Source organism: Sminthopsis crassicaudata, chromosome 4 (genome assembly GCF_048593235.1).
Source record: "Sminthopsis crassicaudata isolate SCR6 chromosome 4, ASM4859323v1, whole genome shotgun sequence".
NCBI classification, from domain to species: Eukaryota; Metazoa; Chordata; class Mammalia; order Dasyuromorphia; family Dasyuridae; genus Sminthopsis; species Sminthopsis crassicaudata.
Genome location: NC_133620.1, coordinates 404578190 through 404600280, shown reverse-complemented (window position 1 = coordinate 404600280; position 22091 = coordinate 404578190). Strand labels below are relative to the sequence as shown.

The window sequence follows — 22091 nt, the reverse complement described above, 5'->3', positions numbered from 1 at the left end:
CCTCTGAGAAATCATACAGTCCTTTTGACAACTCCAAATTTCTTTTTTGAACTCTCATAATTCTTCTAGTGACGTTATATGTCTATAAACCACAGACAATTAATATGTGAAGAACTGAATGTTAAGGATTCCAAAAGGCAATGGAGAAACATGTGATAGGCATTAGCAGGCTGAAATATATTATGAATTTGAACTAGACAAAAAGAAACAATATAAAGATGCTTTTGGAGGAATCCATGAGAGAGAGGGAAGAAACAATAAAACAAAGCTAAACTCTTTACAAATATTATTTCATTTGATCCTGAAAGAGAGGTGCTATTATTATATCCATTTTACAATAGGATAAACTAAGGCAGACAAAAGTGTTGTGACTTCTAGAGTTTCGAAGAAAGTGTCTAGGTCCAATTTGAATTACAAAGTACATATATACAAATTCAAATCTGTCCTATACAATACAAACCCATTTAGGCTTTCTTGGCATAGACACTGGAGTAGTCTGCTATTTTCTTCTCCAGCTCATTTTACAGACAAGGAACCTGAGACAAATAGGTTAAGTGGTTTGCTCAGAGTCATATAGTCAAGAAGTGTGTGAGGTGACATTTGAACTCATATCCTCTTGACTCCAGGCCCAGTGCTCTATCTACTGTACCACCTGGCTATCTAAAGTCTCGCTACTTCATTAAAATTACCCATTTGTTCTGGTTCTACTTTCTGGGGCCAAACAGAGCAAGACTACTTTTTGTTTTATATAACAGCCCTTCAACTAGTTGAAGACAGATATTGTATCCCCAAAGAGTCTTCTTTTCTCCAGGTTAAACATGCCCAATTCTTTCAAGCAATTTTTCTCTGTCATAGACTTGTCATTTTAGTTACCTTCTTTGAATACTCTCCAGCTTATCAAATCACAGTGTTCAGAAGCAAACAAAATCCTTCACATGAGGTCTGACAAGGGCAGAGCACAGTGGGACCATCACCTTCCTATTCCTGGAAGCTCTGCCTCTTCCAGTGCAGTTTGAGATTGAATTAGCTTTTTTTGGCTGTCACAGCACATGAGTAATTCAGACGGAGCTTATAGAGGAAGGGAAGTAAGCATTTATATAGTACCTCACTATGTGCCAAGCACTGAACTAAGGGCTTTACAAATATGATCCACTAAAACTCTCAGATCCTTTTCAGAACTATTTCTATATCTCCCCCCCACCTTATAATTGTGAAGCTCTTTTTTGGTACTTAAATGGAAGATTTTACATTTGCTCAGGAGTTCAGGTTTAACAATCAACTATTAAAAAAAAACCTTTGAAATGTAATCTGCATTATTCACATTTTCTCCATCTCAAGTCTAGACAATTAATAAAGCAACAAATCAAACCCTGAATTGTAGTTTGCCGATTTCTGAGATGCAAATGGTCACACTGAAATTTTAACAATTGACTCTTAAGCTTTCATGAGCTGGTTCCATCACAACCCTGAATTTATCCTTGTGAAATTTTATCTTACTTAAATAAGGCCCAGTGCTCTATCCAGTCAGAATCCTTTGTGATTCTTATTTATTCATTCAGTATTTAGTCATTCTTCTCAGCTCTGTGTCATCTATAAAATTTGATGAACTAATTATCTCTGCTTTTGTCCAAGTAATTGAAGAAAATGTGAAACATTACAGGTCCAAATACAATTCCCAGGAATTCCTCCAGAGACCATCTGACACACTGACATCAAACCGTTGCCATACAACTAGCTTTGAGTCTATCAGGTTATCATTGATTCCAAAGCTTAGCTAACTCTAGGGAATGCACATGGAAAGCATCTTCCTCATTTATTAGCTTTGTGATCCCATCCAAAAAAAATGTGGCTAGGCTGGCATCTTGAGATAGCCATTCTGGCTCTTTGTTATCACTGCTTCCCTTTCTAGATGCTCACTCACCTACCTTCTTTTTAATAATCCTTTCTAGAAATTTTCACAGAATCAAAATCAAGCTCACTGACCTATAGTTTGTATTCTCTGTCTAGACTAGTCTCTAGTCTAAATCTGCCTGGTCTATAATCCCTTTTTACAGTATGTCCAATCAGTGATTTTTCAATTTGTCTGAAACCCTTCATTTTCATTTTCATTTTCATTCATAAGGAAAAAGGACGACCACTGAAGGAAATCTATTATGTTTTTGGATAGTTGTAATAATGGCAGCTAGGTGGTGCAGGAGGTAGAATATCTGGCCTGAAGTCAGGAAGACTCCTCTGTCTTCAGACACTCACTAGCTGTGTGATTCTGGGTGAGTCACTTAGCTCTATTTGCCTCTGTTTTCTCATATATAAAATGAATTGGAAAAGAAAATGGCAAACCTCTCCAGTATCTCTGCCAAGATAACCCCAAATTGGGTCACCAGGAGTGGACACAACCAAACAACAATTACCTGAATTATGTTTTCCTTACATTGAACTGAAATCTGCCTCTCTGAATCTTAACTTCATTGCTCTTAGTTCTTTCTTCCAGAGGGGAAAATAAGTATTTATTAAGCTCCTACCATATGTCAGGAACTGTGCTAAGTATGGCTGCAATTATTACTTATTAGATCCTTACAACAACCCTGAAAGATGTTGTTAAGGGGATTTTCAATTGTGTTCATTTCTTTATGACTCCATTTGGGGTTTTTCTTGGCAGAGATACTGCAGAGGTTTCCATTTTCTTCTCCAACTCATTTTATAGATGAGGAAACCAAAGCAAAGGGACTTTCCCAGAATCACACAATTAATAAATGGCTAAGGATGGATTTGAACTCAGGAAGAGGAGTCTTCCCAACTCTAGGTCCAACATGCTATCCACATGAGAAATAGGTACTGTTATTATCTCTGTTTTCGAGTTGAGAAAAGTAAGGGAGATAGAGATTACATGAATTTCCCAAGATCACTTAGTTAGAAAGTCCCTGAAGTCAAGTTTGAACTGAAGTCTTCCTGACTCCATGCCCATTATCTAACAACTGTGATATTTAGCTGCCCCTGATCCCTCTTCTACACACAACTCTTCAAATACAGCTCCCTTGCTTTCCTGATACTCCTCTTCTGGACTTATTCTTGTTTTTGCCAAAGTTCTTACTGAGGGGTAAGTAGAATGGAACAGAATTCCAAAGATAATAGTATAGTGGGACTATTGCCTTCTGGGACTAAGCTTTCCTTCCCCATGTTTTGAAGCACTTTGCTCTTGCCTTTTTTTCCTCCTACTCACATTCTACTTTGCAGCTATCATATTTATTTGTAAATAGTTCTTACTCTGCTTTTAAGTCTGTTTCTTGAGGGCAGGAACTATGATTTATTTTAAACATTTTTCTGTTTGAAGTTCTGAAGTTTTCTGTTTGAATTTCTGTTTTAACAAACAGGAAAAAAAATGAAGAATCAAATTCTATTGTTTTAATGAACAGGGGAAAAATGAAGAATCAAATGAGTTCATGAAAATAGATTCAAACTAAAGAGGAAAAATAAGGAAAATACACCATATGTCAGCCACATTAATCAGTATTATTTTAGACTACTTATAATAATTAGAAGAAGTTTGGGGAAGTAGGAGGAAGAAAGGGGAAAAAGAATAAAATTTTAAAATGCACAATAGAAAACAAAAGAAAACCTACAAGGAAGTGAAGAAAGGATAGACAGTTTTGAGTATGATGCATAGTATTTATTATATGTGCTTTCTTGACATAGAATTTTATTTTTCACATTTTAAATCCTTATATGTTTTGCTGTGCACATAATTTTTTTCTTTTTTATATAAGTTTTAAATAATTTAAAAATATTAAAAAAACAAAGTGAGAGAGACTAATTGATTTTAAAATGACATTATTTGGGCATAAGCTTTCTTCAAAAAATATATTACAAACTAATATTCTTAAGAAATAAATGCATGAAATGATGTTTCTCCAATCTGATTCATCATGAGATCTATGCAAGACAATATTTGTCTCCTAAAGCTTTTTTGATTCCTAGAGTCATATGAGAAATATGTTAGTGAAAATGAAGAATTTTCACTAAATTTTAGTGAAAATGATAATAGTCAGTCAATAAGCATTTAAGTGCCTACTATGTGCCAAATTTGTGCTGAGTGTCCAAAGAAAAGGAAAAAGATAGAATAAAAAAATGGTCTCTGCTCCTAAGGAGATTCTAGTGCAACAGGGGACACAATTTGCATATGAATGTATTTGTGTATATATGTATATGATTATAGATACCTATGTATGTGTATATGTGTAAGACACATGCAAACAAGATGTATACAGAGTCAATCAATAAAAAGATGGCACAAGCATTAAGAGGGACCAGGAAAGGCTTCTTGTAGAAGGTTGAGTTTTAGCTGGGACTTGAAGGAAGTCAGGGAACTAGGAGGCAGAGATGAGGAGGAAGACAATTCTAGTCCTGGGAGACTGCTAGTGAAAATGCCCAGAGGTGGGAGATGGAGTGGATCCCTGCATTTCGGAGAGTACATGGGAGCAGCGTAAGGTTTGAGAAGAATGGAAAGGCAGAAAAATTTTGAATGCCAGACAGAATTTTGGTGATGAAGATTACTGGGCACTAAATAGTGACATGGTCAGACCTCTGATTTAGGAGGAACAATCTTACAGTTGAGTGGAGGACAGACTAGAAAGACAAGAAACATGAAGCAAGGAGGGCACTAAATTAGGTGCTGAGAATATAAAGACAAAAATTAAACAATCCTGGCCCTCCTGGTGCTTACATTCTACCAAAAGAGACATCATAAATGAGTATATACAAATAAAGTTAACAGTGTGATCATTTGATTGTTACTTGTGTAATAATTCTTGCAAGTATAGAAAGATTTACTGATATAAATATGTAGGGAAAGGAGGATTGCTTAAAAAAAATTCAGTGTGTTGCTCGATTTTTGTTACTTATTTAGCAAGGTTAACTCCTATCTAGGGCATTGGATGGAAAAAAAAAATAGGAGAAAAGTGCAATCAATGCAGACCTCAATACTCTGCCAGCTACTGTTAATAAAGTTAATGAGATTAGAGGGAAAAGGGTCACTATCTCTGTCATCTAGGTTGGAATTCATTTAACTTTTATCCTGGCCACTAATTGAAAGGGTTCCCTTTCTTGGCTTAATTGGTGGGATACAGAGTTGCTGCCTGAAGGGCTCTGGGGTGAGTTATGGGATGTGCCAATCCATCCTCTCTCTCTCTCTCTCTCTCTCTCTCTCTCTCTCTCTCTCTCTCTCTCTCTCTCTCTCTCTCTCAACTTTGCTGTTACAAAAACAGTGCTATTTTTTAAACTACTGACAAACTGGATTCTAGCCTTTCTTTAGTCCCTGATAGTTATTCTGAGGGACTTATTATAGGAAAGATGAATGAATTATATATAAAAGGATGTTGATTAATTGAACATGCCATGTCATTCTCTGTCTCTGTGTCTCTGTTTCTGTCTCTGTTCATCTGTCTCTCTTCCTGCCTCCCTCTCCCCCTCTTAACTTTGTTCTCAATGTCTTGTGTTCATTCATCCTATGAATCTCTCAGGCTGGATCAGGGGCTTGTACTATGCTAATTTACTGTTTGCTCTTCAGCAAATAATAATAATAATGGACTTCTGGGTAGAGCTCAGGGAGCCGATGGTCAGACCTTATAGCTAAACAGATGATGTTTATTAATGGTTGCCTTCTGACCCGATAAGCAGTTGGAACTGAGGAATGAAAATTCTAGTTGGAATACAAATTTGGTTCATTAAAAATGGTGGTCAAAGAATAATTTTACTTGAGATTCACCTAAAAATAGTGCTAGCTGCCTTCCTCTCCCCCTCCCCCTGCCTCTTCTAACAGAGTAGGAAGGGGCCACTTGGGATTTCTCCACACCCACCTTCTGCAGAGAGGCTTGGCTTTGTAAAAGGATCTGAGATAGGCCCGCTTTCAAATTAATTGATCTATTTTTTTTAAGACTCGTTAAAACTGGGGGACTTGCTAAAACTGTTTGACTGTTGCTGTATAAAACTGTTTAACTATTGCTGTATAAAACTGTTTGACTATTGTTGTTTCAGGAAATTTATGTATTATCTGATAATTTCTGTAAACAGGGGAGGAAGGAAATTGAGATTTCAGCTGGTCAGGAAATTGGGAAAAACTGGTGTATTATTTCATTAAGTTCAGGCTGAATTGGAAACTATTTTACTCTTTGCTTAAAATTTACTAGACTATGATTTGCTGGGTTATGTTTTAACTTTGAAATCCCTTATTCAGTCTTTGGGATTATTCTTTAGAAACAACCAGAAATCAAACACCTGTCCTAGGACTGGCAGTATCTCAAGCATTTCGATATCAGGACTCTAATGGTTTGGGGTGGCCTGTCTTGGTCTAATTGCATAATTTACTCAGAAATCTATCTCCCAGCAGCTCCTGTTCTATCGAGAGAGGACAAATGGAGCTACTCCAGGTCCCATTTTTCCTCTTGGAGCCCCTGACAGACTTGGGGTGCCCTCTTAGGGCAGCAGGACTGCCTTGAGCACTGCTACACAACAGAGGCTGATTAAATGCACAAATGACCGTAGACCTAAAGACTGTCCATCTCTGGCTGAGATGCCCCCCAACTGCAGAGATTCAAACAGGGAGGCTTGTGTGTCTCCCTGAATGAGGATTGCTGTTTGATGCTAATAATTCTGGGGTTATCGGGGAGAAACTGGTCCTTGCTACAAGTCCTTGCATTTTCTAGTTTTGGTCTAGTTTATTTGTTTTATTGTCCTGACTCAATTTCCCTAAATATCCTGACTCAGTCCTGCCTCAGTTTCCCTGCTTCTTAGTTCTGCAAAACCTCCCCCTGCCTTTTTATCAGAATACTTGATAAGGTTAAAAGATCTTATATTTCAGAATAGCAGAATGTATCTCCCATCCCAAGCTATCGGAATGTCTTATCAAGATGCTGTCTCCACTGATTATTTCATCTCTTTAGAGACCTACTCCAATAGTTTGATTGCTCTTCCCTCTATTTTAGTCTTCCTGATTTATTGTTCATGAGGTAACGTAAACTCCCCACCCTCTATCGGCAAGGTGGACAGTTCAATTTCCCAGGACTTGATTGATGCTGTCTGGATCTCAAAACGCTCAAGCTGGTTATATTTATAATATATCTCTGTGGAATAGAGACAAAAATTAAAAGTTTTTCTTGTATCTCTCTCTCTCTTAGGGAAGCCTAAAGGGAATGAAAACTACTGCCTTACTGCCAGTTACTGCCTCTCAATAAACTCCACTGAACAGATTAATTAATCTATCTCCACCCACCTTGACAGGGCTTCACCACAGAGACACACCTACCAAAGCTAGCCCCTTTGAAGCAAACAAGTTGGGAAAGAGCAATAAAATTCAAACTTAGCCTGAGTTTCTGTGAATGTCATCCAAACTTCGATAGGATTTACTTCTAAAAGTTTAACTGCTAACTTCTTGAATTCTCTTATGTGGAATTGAACATTCTGTATATGATTGTATTGCATTGGGTCAGAAAACAAACTGATTTGTATGAATAATGTTCACTTATGAAACATCTACTTGGATATGAACTTATTGGGACAAATTCCTTGCTGCTATCAATATAAGGTTATGATAGATTTTATGTTCTTGCATTTTTCCCTTCCTTTCCTTTCTAAGATCAGAGCAATAGTCAATAGAAATTGTTAATGCAATTCAATTATGTCATACCTTGCTGTTTCCAGCCTGATTATATGTAATCTGGTCATCTGTCTGTTACTGGACAATTAATAGAGATCTATAAGACCAAATCTGATTTCTAACACCTGTGGGTTTCCTTTTATCTCGCTAACCTGCGATTCTCAGTTTTTCTCTTCTAAGGGCAATTTCTGTCTCCTGAAAGAAACACTTGGAGCAGATGTGCTTTTTTGTTTTAATCTCTCCCAGACTTAGTCAGACTTAGACTCCTGTAGGAATTTGAGGTCTGGCCCTGTTTCCCTATATCTCAGGACATCCCGAACACCTCAGGGGCTGGTAAACTGGGTAGGCTATGCTGACACTGTGCACCCCCTCTGGCTTCTTTCACCCCTCCCCTATAAAGAGTGGGGAAACTAGGAAGAAAAAGATTCAGGATCTTTGCTTATTGAATAACCAACTCTCTTTAAAAAAAAACAAAAACAAAACCCAGCACAGTTTTTCCAACATTTCCAAGACCTTAAACCACATTCTTATCTTGATCTGCAGCTCTGACAACTGGGGATATACCCATCCCTAGACTCTGCCTTACAAAAGAGCAGTGGCTCATTAAATCTACTAGATATTAAGGCCTCTTGCCTCCCCTGACTTCTGAGTCCACATCCTTTAATCCCAACCCCAGGAGGAATTAGCTTTCCTGGAAATTAAGGGTGAAATAGCTAGGCTATAAATAATCTTTTCTCTCAGCATTTTCTCCTATTTCTCTTTTATAATTAGATGGGCCATTAGATAAGCAGCCCACAGAAGGGACCTGATGCATTTCTTGCTAAATGCCCCATTCTCCTGAATGTCACCATCTCCACCCTGGATGACACCCCACTTTTAATCTATTCCCAAGATCTGCTTTCTCTAGGCTTCACACTTTGGATTCTCAGCTGGCCTTTCAGCCTGGAGAACATTGACTGGGGACAACTGACTGGGACACCCCCTCGATGCCCTGCCATCCCCCACACCTCATGGCTCACCTTCTGGCATGAAACCCCAAATCTCTATGACCCTTGTCAGCTCAAAGCAGTTAAGAGATCAATGCTCCTTTTCCCTCATGGGGATGATGGTTTGAGGGTGGAACAAGACGAGGAGACCCCACTACTCTGAAGACCTTTGGAGAAAATCTTCAACGTTGCCTTAAATGAAGTTCACTGCCCCCAAAATTTTTTTAAATGAACTTAAGTCTTAACTGTTTAAAGGGGGAAATGATGGGGATTGAGGTCCCTTTAAGATTCCTTTCTGATTCCCCAACCCCCATGGCTGGCCTTTGATTCACAAATACTGGTCAAAAAGCACCCTTTTGAATTCCAATGATATCTGGGCCCAGCCCCCACTGGATCTGAGCTGGCTTGGGCTTTCTCAGCCCTGACTATCTGCTCAGGTTTCCCCAACCCCCACAAACAGTTTCTTCCTTATCCAAAAAGCCCGCCAGGAGCTTGACTCCACCCACATGCTCCCTTTAGGTATAAAAAGAGCCAAACTAGAGCTCTCTCTTTGCAGGAGCCCTTCCCCCAAACATGGTATCCTTCCGGCCATGTAAGGGTTCCTGCCCGCCCAGCGGCCACCTCTGGCCCTGGCATCTTTCTAACTAAACTTTACTTCCAAATTTCTTCAATAAACCTTTTTATCAATCTAGGTTTTCGGGCCTATAAATTCATTTACAGGGGACACTGTGGCGTTATGGGACTATCTTTGCGCCAGCTAAAATGGGGTTCCCCCTTTCCTATCGCTCATCAATAGGAATACTTGAATGATTAAAATGGGAATACAGTGAAAAGTAACAACAGGGATATATGCCTTTGATGAGAGCTAGAGGGCAGCAAGGGAGATCTCGCTGCATTGTAAATGGGTAGTCTCACTTTATAAAACAGGGTAATACTAAAGCAAGATAGTGAATGAGACAATGTTGTTGTTTTTTAAACTATTGACAAACTGGATTTGATCCATTCAATCCCTGATAGTTATTCTAAGTTACTTGTTATAGAAAAAGATGAATGATTTATCTAGAAAAGGATGTTTATTAACTGAACATGTCCAGAGCCAAACTCATTGCTATAGAGGTCAGCATCATCTTCCAGTCCCTCTAGCTCATCACTTAAGAATTATCATGAACTCTTCACTATCTCATATCCTCCCCTCCCCATATCAAGCTTTTGTCAAGACCTGTTAGATTTCACCTTTGTAACATCTCTCCAGTGCGTCCCATTTTCTCTTGTTACATCAGCACCCCTCCAGGGCAGACTCTCATCATCCTCATGCTTCCACTATTGCAAAAGCCTACTAGTGGGCCAACCTACCTCAAGTCTTTTTCCACTCCACTCCATTTTCCATCCAATCACAAAAGTGATTTTTGAATCTTACTCAATGAACTATAGTAGCTCCCTCTCGCCTCCAGGAGCAAACACAAAATGCTCCGTTTGACATTCAAAACCCTTCAAAATATAACTCTTTCTTACCTTTCCTTTCTTCTTATCTCTTACTCCTCATTCATGGTTCAATTTAATGGCACTGACTTTCCAGCTATTCCATGAACAAGACAATCTTTCTCTTGACTTTGGACATTTTCTTTGCCACTTCCCCATGTGTGACATGATCTCCCTCATCTCTACCTCCTAGCTTCCTAAAATCCCACCTCTTTCTCAACCTCTCTCAGTTTTAGTGTCTTCTCTCTCTTAATCGTATCCTACTTATCCTGTATATAATTTGTTTGCACATGCATGTATGTTGTCTTCCTCTATCTGATAGCTGTATGGAAGAAACATAATAAGGTTGGAAAGAACATAATATGGTGTAGTGCAAAGAGCACTAGATTTCAGGCTAACAACCTACAGAATCAGTGGAGACAACTCCAGTGAGAAGGATAATTTGCAGTACAGAAAAAAGCAATACTCAGAAGAGTCCAATTAGTTAGAAGCCAGGCTCCAGAGAACAGCAGGTGCTGGAAGCCCACCTCAGTGACCTGCCCAGGAGAGGACCTGGCAGGAGGCGCGTGGAAGGCAGAACAGCATAAAGTTTCTCTGAAAAGGGAAAGCATATAAAGTTAGAGACCTAAGTTGACTTGCCTAATGTGTATACGTCACTGGGTGGTTAGATGGCACCATAGTGCAGAGAGCCGAGACCTGAAGTCAGGAAGACTTGTTTTCCTGAGTTCAAATCTCCCCTGGACAAGTTGAATGGTCCTAGACAAGTCACTTAACCCTGCTTGCCTCAGTTTCCTTATTTGTAAACTCAGCTAGAGAAGGAAATGGTAAAAGTATTCCAATATCTTCACCAAGAAAATGCCACATAGGGTCAGGAAAGTTTGGAAATGACTGAACAATTAATTTCATATTCTACCCATCTGTCTACCTCCCTAAAACATCCACATACCCCCTTAATAAGTTGGAGAAGAAAATGGCAAACCTCTCCTGTATCTTTGCCAAGAAAACCCCAAATGAGATCCCAAAGAGACTAAAATGACTGAACAATAACATTTCACTACCTATGTCTTCTATCTATGCACTTACTCTTTTACTATGACCCAGATTTATGAAGGAAATATTTCTGAAGCCATGGCTTCTACAGTGGCATCAGAGGAAATGCTTTTGCTTTGAGATGATTGTGTCTCTTGGCTGACTAGTAAAATTAAGCACTCTGGGTGGGGTCGGGTCCATGAGCTAAAATTTTAGGAGTGTGGATCCACTGAGAACTCTAAAGCTGTGGTAGTTGTCATTCCATATGGGTGTAACCTTCAACTTGGAGTTAGGAATATACCCCAGAAGGGGAGATACATTAGCATATTTTAAAATATTTTTTCCTAAATGCATTACTTATTAGTTATCTAAAATGAATCTTATTCTCTTAGAGAGCCTTAAAAGATCTCCTAATAGTTTTCCCTCAAGAGCTAGCTATTTAGCTTTCCAGCTCCACATCACTGGCATTTTAAATATGTCCCCATGCTTCCTTCTTAAAATTCCTTTCTTTCCTTCCTTCCCTCCCTCCTTCTCTTCTTTCCTTCCTTTTTTCTTTTTTTCTTTCCTTCCTCTCTTATTCTTTCCTCCCTTCCTTCCTTTCTTCCTTTCTTCTTCCATCCCTTCCTTCTTTTCCTTCTTTCATTTCTTCTCTTCCTTCCTTCCTTCGGCATTCCTTTCTTCTCCCTCTCTTCCTTCCTTCTTTATTCCTTTTCCCCTTCCTTCCTCCTTCCCTTCCTTATTTCTTTCCTTCCTTCCTTCCTTTCTTCCTTCTTTGCTTCTTTCCTTTTTTAAATCTGATCCCAAGTGCCTCTGGCTCATAGTAGCTTTTTAATAAATATCATTGAATTAAATCTAAATCTAAATCCTAAACAAATGGTGCAGATAAACATTGGCCATTCAGAAAAGGGAAACATCAATTCCATATTCCTAGAGGAGGTAGAAATGTAACTGATCAGTGAAAAATAGGTAGGATTTTCTTGTTGTGGACATTGTAGATATGGAGAATAAGCATAGGTGGAAATCCAGCTTATATAGGATGGATTAGCTTGCCTCGTACAAAACATTACTTTGTGTCAGGACACAGTGGGAGGAAAAGGATTCAAAAACTATATTGAATTAGAATTAGGTTGAAGAGTGTGGGAAGTGAGGCTAAGAAGTCCATCCTGTAGATTCTAGGAAGACCAAATATCAGTTATTATCATTTTTATTAGATTTGGTAAATTTTAGCAAAGGAGGATGCTCATAAAGTATCCAGTTTCATTTATTCAAACCATGATTATCATCTGCTTTCCCAAAGTGTTTCCAACTTTGGAAACTTGGGTGAATGTGCATCCACTGCTAATGGAGCGAGCTACTGCTGCCCTCTATTGACCTATATTTGTCCAACATGCAATAGCAAGAAGAGGACCAAAAAAGAAGAAAGGATACCCTAAAACAGGACTCTGTAAATGTGACTCCAAATTTAGGAGTCAGACTTTATTAGATTGGCTGCATTAAAATGAGCTGATCCCCACTTATTGACTACATGGACAAGCTACTTAACCTATTAGTGCCTCTAGACAATTATCTGAGAATGTCTTAACATGGGATCTGAGAACATTTTTTTATTATTAAAAACTATATTTCATTATAATTTGTTTTCTTTATAAACATGCATTTTATTTTATTCAATTAAAACATCATTCCAAGAAGGGATCCATAGGCTTTCCAAGGATACCAATGGGGTTCAAGACATAAAAAAATGATTAAAACCCCTGATGTTCTAAAAAAAAATTGCAAAGTGATAGTTAATCTGCACTGATAGGGAGAATTCCTTCCCCAGAGTATTTCTACACCAGTCATATAGTGATTTGGTTTAAAAAATTGTTATCCATTTCTCTCTATCTTTCGGTCACTGTCTGTCTGGCTGGCTGTCTCTGTCTTTTTCTGACTGTCTCTGTCTCTCTTTCTCTCCATCCCTCTCATCCCTATTTCTTTCTCTGTCCCCCTCTGTCTATTTCTCCTCTCTTTCTCCCTCTTCTCCCCTGTCTCCTTCCCTTCCCCCTCAAAGAGAGAGGGAAATTGGAAAGGTGAAGACAGAAGCTGCACCAGACTTATCGAGAAAGAATCTGCGTTCCCCTGTTTCAGCCTTTTCTTGCTTAGGAGCTTGAGATTTAAAACAACAATAACAACTCAAAACCCCCCCAAAACAAAAAGCCAGAGCGAAGCCTGGGCTTGTCTATATAGCAGGTTCCAAAGTGGGCTTCCAAGGAAGTCTAGCCTTGGTTGCGGCAACATTCACATTGACCAATCAAGAACTTGGTCACAATTGCTAAGTGTTATGATAACTTATCTAGGTGCCATGACAACTTGGCTTCTGCAATTTGTTTCATCATACAAACAAATGGCTAATCAGCTTTGAAGTGCTGAAACTGGATGTCCTTTGCTACAGAGTGGGGCATGTATATAGGTTGGACAATAGGAGGTAAATGGCAAGCTGAGGTGACCCCCATTTGTTTTCTCTGCTCAAGAGATAAATAGAGCATAGCTAGAAAATGCTGGGAAACAGCAGGCAGTGATAGCAGAGAAAGAAACTTTATGGGCCAGATTCAAGGCAGGCTGGGAAGGGAAAGGGGAAGGGGAGAGGGGGAGGGAAGATAGGAGAGAGCGGAAGCTCGATTTGTGCTAACACATCAGTCTAGATGAATGAAAAGCCTGTGACAGCAATAATAATAGGTTCCACAAATAACGGCCCCAACCACACAGCAAAGGGCAAGCTTTTCATGTATGCAGAAGAAAAAAGGTATGTAACACTTACTTACCTAGCCTTTTGAGTCACACAGATCATTAGCATTATTTTTGCATATAAATGACTGGCTAATGTCCTATAAAACTCAGAAAGATCTCCATCCTTCTACTGAATTGTCACTTCCTAACCTAAAAGTTCATTTTGTTTCCTGTAAGCTGTTTTCATTAGGACCTCTGAGCACATTTCAATTCAATGTTCAATTCAATGACATTTCCTAATCCCATATAATGTGCAAGGTAATCAACAAGCTTTGATTAATTACTTACTAGCTACCAAGTACTGGGAATTCAGGGAGGAAAAAATGAAACAATAATAAAAAAAAAAATGGAATAGTCCCTGCCACCAGGCTGCTTATATTCTATAGAAGAGAAATAATATACCAATATGAGTACATGTAACATATTTTTATATCATTTAGGGGGTTCAGGAAAGTTCTCAGGTAAAAGGTAGGGCTTGAGCCAAACTTTGAATAAAAGAAAAAAGCATTTATTCAGCAATATGTGCCAAACACTGTAGCAAGTACCAGGAATAAAACTATAAAAGTGTCACAGGCCCTGCCCTCAAGGAGCTTATATTCTAACAGGAAGAAATATTTTATATAAGAGAATGTTGACCTGGGAGAAATATTTTGGTTTGGGGAGTTACATGAGGAAATCTAAAGAGAGTTAATATATCATTTCCAGTAGCAATGGCATTCAAGGTTTCATTGCAATTTTGAGAAAAAGAGGTGGAAAGAGATACATACTAGCAGTGGCAAAGCATACAAGTAAAAAGATGGCAATAATAGAATGTAAAATATACTAGGACCAATATGGATCTAGACCAACAGTGGGCCAGATGTATTTGTACTCAGGAAGAATTCCAAACTTGAATGGTTTAGTCCTCCACAGCATTGTTTCTGGTGGCGGAATAGTTTGGAGAGTTCAGTGGCAGATACATAAAAAGAAGATTTGAAGTATTTGAGGAATTATAGGAGACAGAGGTAAAGAAGGAATGAAAACTGTGTATACGGGTTAGTCCATGCAGAAATACTGAGAGAGGAGATAATGACTTGCATTAGGAAAAGCACAAACTGCTCTTTGTCATCAGACAGTAGAAGGTTAAAGGGGAATAATATATAATGAATCTCAAAAGGTAATTAGGGGTCAGATTGTACAGGGCTTGAAATGTCAAATGGAGGAGTTTATATTTGATCTTAGAGACAATAGGCAACCACTGAACCATGGAAGGAGGACAAAGAAAAACTCTGGGGAGAGAATTAACAACATCTAGCAACCAACCACAGCTGGAGGCAGTTGGGGGTTCATGAGAAGCTAAAATCAGTGATAATTCTCAGCTCTTTAGCCTAGATGACTGGGAGTTCTTTTACATAAGAAGGTTAGAAGGAACACTTTTTTTTTTGTTAGTTACTGTGCGAAATGCTTTTCAAATATTATCTCATTTGGTCCTTGAAACAACCATGAAAGGTAGGTGCTATTATTATGTCCATTTTACAGGTGAATGAAGGTTAAAGAAAAAGCCCCAAGGTCACACAACTAGTAAGTGTCTGAGGCTGGATTTGAATTCAGGTCTCCCTCTATTTGCTGCTTTTAGTTTTTGCTTCTGTAGGGGTATCTAGGTAGAAATAATCAAGCAACTATTCAGAAATGTTTGAAAAGAGCTCTGAAGAGACATTTGTGTTTAGTATCTAGATTAGGGAGTTATGCTTAGATATGATTATTGAAGTCATAGGAATAAATGAGTTCACTGAAGGAGACGAGGGAGGGAGGGAGGGAGGGAGAGAGAGGGGGGAGTGAGAGAATGAGAAAGACAAACAGAAATACAGAGAGAGAAAGAATGAGAAAGAGAATGAGAGAAAAATGAACGGGAGATAGAATGAGAAAGAAAGTGAGAGAAAGAATGAGAAAATGAAAGAAGAAGAGGAAGAGAAATGAAGAAGAAGAGAATAGGAGAGAATTCAAGCACTCTCATTTAGTTAGTAAAGAGAGGTAAATGAGCAGCAGAGGAGAATAGAAGAGTGGCTGGTCCAAAGTAGGAGGAAAGCCAATAGAAAGCAGTTTCACAAAGTTGAGGGAAGAAAGCACACAGCAGGAGGAGTATGATATCATCCTATAGAGAAGATGAGGACTAAGAAAAAGTCACTGAATGTGGTAGTTAGGATGTCATTCCTAACCTTAAAGAGCAGTTTCGGGAGAAAGGAAGGGATGGAGACCACATTGCCTGGGCTTGAGAGTTAATGAATGGTTAACACACTAATTATATCTTCTAATTTAGTAAAGAGGAAGAGTTATATAAGACAATAACCTGAAGGAATGGCATAGTCAAGGGAAATTTTCATTTTCTTCTTTCTTCCTTTTTCTCTTCTCTTTCTTTGCTTTTCTCTAGTTTGGGTGAGTGTTGAGAATTTTTATAGGCAAAAGGAAAGGAGCCAGCAGAGGGAGATTGATGCAGCTGGTTAGATTGTGCTCCTTTCCTCAAAGGAGAAGGGAGATCTGGGAATAGACAGCTATAATAACTGATGAATATCCATGAGTGCAACCTCTTCATACCAAAGGAATTCTAATAACCCTTCTGTGTTGAACCTTATCTGACCTACTCATAATTGGTTTATTCAAAGGTACTGGGGTTTGTTTGCCCTAGATTGGGCAAACTATCTCATTTCCTCGGTACAAAACCTCATAGGTCCTCACCACAGGCCATCTGGAATTGGTCTACTAAATGGAGAGAGCCAATTTCCTGGGTTTGTGGCTTAATTTTCCGGAGCCAGACGAAATCTAGGACCCAGGTTGGCAGGGAGGCAGATGCATATTTCTTCTTATAAGAGTGAGTGTTCTAGCAGTCATTTGTATGCTATCAATAAACCCTGTAATTAAATAACCTTTGACAAGAGGAAGGGCCAACACATTTTAAGGTTGGAGGGAGAGAAGAAAAGGTAGGTAATTTCAAAGGGAAATTTTTAGGTATGGATACCAGCAGTTAAGAGAGTTCACTGTCTCACTGTGAATAGTCCTATTATTTTAATTCAAATAATGTTTGTTGAATCTGGTATTGGGATAGTTTCTTCATTTTCCCTCCCAATATAATTGATAGGTGGTTGTTTTAAGGCAATTAAACTCTTCAATTGAATTAAAATATTTTTAAACTCTCCAGTGATGGTCAAAGTCATTCATAATCAATCTCCAATTTACTTGGTATCACCTCTGTTCAATCCAACCCTCCCTGGTGCCTTTTCCCCACCAGATACCTAGATCTAAATTATTTTTAGCAACCTTCATATTTCTTATATTAGTTTTGCATTTATCCCATTCTTTATTATATCATGAAAGGAGTTTAATAATTTTCCGAAAGTAGTCCATTCCACTCTCCTCCTGGGTCCAACTCAATGATCTACATACTAGTGTGTATCATATCTGGGAAATAAACATTCTTTATCCACTTGATTTTTTCCCATGTGAATAATCAGGCCAAATTCTTTTGGAGTGGTTTGTAGATATTTTTCAGGAGGTACTGCACATGCTCTGGGGTTTGGTGCAATTTCATTCACAAATAGGAGCATTTGGAGAATTTCACAATGAGTGAGGAATCTTTAACGTAGACTGAAATCAGTCTTTTCCACTACAATGGCAAAATCTCTATGTTTTACACCTGTATGTGTTATGCTTTGCTGAATATTTAAGATCAGATCATTTTCCTAAATAGGATTTTTTCTAGTTTTATATTTTTCAAGTCATCTTGAATATTTTTGAAGGAAAATATTGTGGTTTAGTGAGAAGAGTGCTGAAGCAGGAGTGCTGAATTTGAAATCTTGAGATTTGAGTTTGAAACCTCACTTTCCCTGTGTGATCCTGGGCAAGGAGCTTAATATCTCTGCGCCTGTCTCCTCATTGGTTAAATGAGGACCTTAGATGACCTCTAAGGTTTCTTCTAGCTCTAAATCTATAATTCTGTAAGGTATGATCAGGAGAAACTTTGTCCGAAAAGGGCTTTTAAGAAAGCACTCTGTTCTACTTCCTAGCTGTTGTGATGGTTTTTTTTTTTTTTGTTTTTTTTTTTTTTGAAGAGGACCATGACATCAAAGAGGTGATGCTATAGCATAGGAATGAATTGGATGTTAGGGAAGGCTGGTCATGGTCATCTTCCTTACTTTCCCCTCCAGAGTCATCTGGGGCCAGTGTTAGACATAGATCAGGATGACTGAACCTAGCTCTGAAATCCTTGGCAAATCACTTAACTTCTGTCTGCCTCAATTTCCTCAACTTTAAAAATAGGGATATTAATAGCACCTATCTTCTAAGAGTGTTGTGAGCATTAAATGAGATAAAATTTCCTCCCTCCCTCCTTCCTTCCTTCCTTCCTTCCTTCCTTCCTTCCTTCCTTCCTTCCTTCCTTCCTTCCTTCCTTCCTTCCTTCCTTCCTTCCTTCCTTCCTTCCTTCTTTCCTTCCTTCCTTCCTTCCGTCCTTCCTTCCTTCCTTCTTTTTCTCTTTGCATCAAATGCTTTCTTACAAACAACAAACAAGAAGTAGTGACATCTTATATTCTTTCCATTTTTCAGTCAAGTGCAAAATGGTAAAAAATATAGTCATCTCTTAAATATTGCTTTTGAAAGCTTCTTTGTTCCTTACTGATAGACTTAATGAGGTTGCTCTTAATTTCTGTATAGATGACTCTCCTAAAGATTTTGTATCTTTGTATATGGGAGAGGCAGTCTATAAGGTCATAGATAATGTTTTCTTGTTTACTTTATTGTTGTTATTTTTGGTATTAAGAAAGTCTGAAATCTTTCTCACTGATTTGATATATTTTGTCTCCAACCCCCAATACACTCACAATTGTGCCATTTCTAATACAGATCTTCTGTAAACATTTGGTCCAATTTGGTTGCTTTTATAGACTTTGTACTTTTTGATGCCATTTTACTACTCCTATCTATAACATCCTATCTATGACATCTATAATGCCAGGATCCAAATATGATGGCTCCACTGCTCTTACCAATAATTTCCTAATTGTCAAATCCAGCGGACTTTCTTTAGGGTTCATCTTTTGTTAATGACTGCAAGTTTCCCTTGGAAACAACAGCTTGTCTTTTTTATATTAACATTCTGCTGGTGTTCCTATGTGACAGTGAAACATGGAATATGATAGATTCCAAAAAGCAAAAAATGAATAACACAGAGAGAATATTGAGAGGAATATGGTGGGTATGAGTAGGATGCAACATATAATCAATGAGAAATCTCAGAGAAGAATAGGAGTAAAGAAACTATCAGGGAACTCTCTCATGGGAAGAAAAGCAGGCTGGTCATGAGGTAAGAGTGAGGAATGACAGAGTGCTCCACAATACCCTGATAATGTTAAGTGAAAGTGAAAAAGACCTACAATATATTGGTTGGATGCCCTATGTTGAATTTATGGGATGACATGGATAAACATGCCATGGACACACCTACTTGTAATCTGCATTGTTTGAGTTCCCTTCTAAATAAATGGGATCAGAAATCAATTTAAATATTTTCTTGTAATATATTTATTTGCAGACTTATCCTTTCCCTCATTAAATGACAAGCCTTAAATAGAAGAATCATAAACATATACATACATATATTTACAAGTATCACATGTATCTGAAACACTTACCTCTTTATTCTAACAACTGGACAGCCAATAGATCTCTTCAGTTTCAAAATGCAAATATCTCTTGTATTAAACACAGTTCACATCCTGGCACTGATGAATTTCCTTGATGGTGATGATGGTCCATATTTCCCTTGTGTGTCATTAAGAGATTGTTTGTATCTGTTCTTTTCTGGACAGAAAAGAAAAGCTGTTAATGGGGATTTGGCAAATCAGAAAATGGGCTGAAGTTGCTTTCATAATTTGAAGCACTTAGAACTTAGACATGACTTTTTGTAGCAGCATAAAACTGGAAACAAAGGTGACCGTTGGTTAGGAATGGTTGAACATGTGGCATGTGAATTTGAGGGACCATTTCTGTTACAGTCATGAAGGCAAAACATGAATGGGGCAACTAGATGACACAGTGAGTAGAGCACAAAGTCTGGAGTCAGGAAGACTCAACTCTCTGAATTCAAATCCAGTCCCAGACATTTACTAATTATGCAACCCTCGGCAAGTCATTTAATGCCTCAGTTTCTTTATCTGTAAACTGAGCAGGGGAAGGAAATGACAAACTGCTCTAGTATCTTTGCCAAGGAATCTCCAAAAGGGGTCATGAAGAGTTGGACATAACTGAACAACCCCCACAAAAAGCATTTAAAGAAAGTTGGGAAAATATATGAAGCCAAGCAGAACGGTGTGAGCAGAACCATAAGAACAATATGCTTAATGGCTATAATTATGCAAATTGAAACTAAAAAGCTGCCCAACTCAGATTACTGGCATTGACCAACATTGGTCTGAAAGAACAAATGATAGAACACACAGTACTCTTCTCACCTGAGGGAGATGGAACCACAGGAGCAAAGCATGGCATATAGCCTCAGACTTGATTATCTTGTCAATCTTAGTTGGTTTTTTTTGGATGTAAGGGAGGATTTAATAAAGAGAGGGGGATAGCAAGAAACAACTGGTGTGAAAAACAATAAAACTTTTAAAAATAGTATTTTTTTAAAATTGTGCTTGAATAAAAACAATTGCTGAAACCTAAAACATCTTGTTGAAAAGGACTTTGGCAGGCCACTCCCAATCTCATGAAAGTTACCAACAATCTCCTAATTGGCAAATTCAGTGGTCTCTTCTCAGGGCTCATTTTCCTTGAGAATTATGAAGAATTTGACACAGTTGACCCTCCTCTCCTTCTAGATATGCTTTTTTTGCTCCTAGGTTCCATTACACTTTTCTTTCCTGGTTCTCTTTCTTGATGTGGTCTTCTTTGCCAGTTCACTATGTTCCAAACTTTACTGGCAATATGTATGTAAAGGATAGACAGACATTAATAGATACTGGCTCATTCATGAACATTGAGTCATATATCAGTTTAAACCATGATTTAGTTTAAGTAACAAGATTATCATAGGATCACAGATTTCAATAAAGAGGAATGTGTCTCATAGATCAACCTCAATGATTATAACTAAGATATTCAGTGTCCAGATTACCTTTTCAAAGGAGGATATTTCTTTGATAGACTAGCTTTAGGTGTAAGGAGTGGGGCATAGAATTAGCCTAAAGGGAGCATAATCTTCCCCTTTCCCGGAACTGATCTCATCATTTAAGAAATTGGACCAGTAAGTAACAAATAATGCATCTACTCTGAGAGAGGAAGAAATAGATATATAGAGAGAAGTTCACTTCAAGATTCTTTAATGGTCCCAATTCTTGGGACCAAGAAGGAAGTTGCACATATCTTCAAAAATTTTCAAGTTTTGAAGGGAACTTCAAAAATGTTTCCACAAAGGGAAACAACACTTCCATCCAACCAGGAGTTGTGAGTTACACTTTACCACATGTGTTCTCCAAACTCAAACCCATTTTTCTCTGGACTCTATATACTTATGGGAATGCATGTCTAAAAATTGGGGAAATTTTAAAAATTAGGCTTTTACTATATTCCTATTAGGAAAAGTCTCTGATAATTGATGTTAATAAATTAATTGATATTGGGAAAAGAATAACTGGTTAGATGATTTTTTGATGCACGCTGGTGAGAGCTCGTGAGCTATTATACTAGAATACCACATCTAACCTCTGATGATTCTGAAAGGAGTAGTAGTTAACTGCTCTCCGAAAACCCAACCTGCCAGTGAGAGTGAAAATTGGTAGAAGGAACCTAGAGAGGGTACAACATAACCAATATAACCCTCTCATTGTACCTATAAGTAAACTAAGAATTGTCCCTAGACACAAATACAGTGATCAGGTGATCTGGGATTTGAATTAAGGTGTTCCGGCACAAACTCTTTTAGGAAATTTGAACACTTCATCTAAGTTATAACTTTTTGATATGATCAACACTAAAACTGACTGGATTTATACATCCTTTGCCTTGCAGCTACTATGTATCAACTTTTTATAAGTGGATTAATAAGGCAGAATCTCAGGAGATACAAATGAGAGGCTTCCGGGAAAGCAGAGGGGGAGCAAAAGTAATTATTAAGGAAGGATACATTCTCAGCTTTATGATTTCCCTTCCCTCATCCTTAT

At 38.1% G+C, this 22091-nt stretch overlaps 1 protein-coding gene across 11 annotated transcripts in view; it reads right to left on the bottom strand.

The window, feature by feature from the left end:
• Nucleotides 1-22091, bottom strand: part of TLR5 (toll like receptor 5) — a 114542-nt gene that overhangs the window by 79498 nt on the left and 12953 nt on the right. For all 11 annotated transcript variants that reach the window (XR_012481350.1, XR_012481348.1, XR_012481347.1 and 8 more), the window contains exon 2: nucleotides 19566-19734. The gene's annotated coding sequence lies outside the window, so the exon portion shown is untranslated. The remainder of the gene's footprint in view (nucleotides 1-19565; nucleotides 19735-22091) is intronic.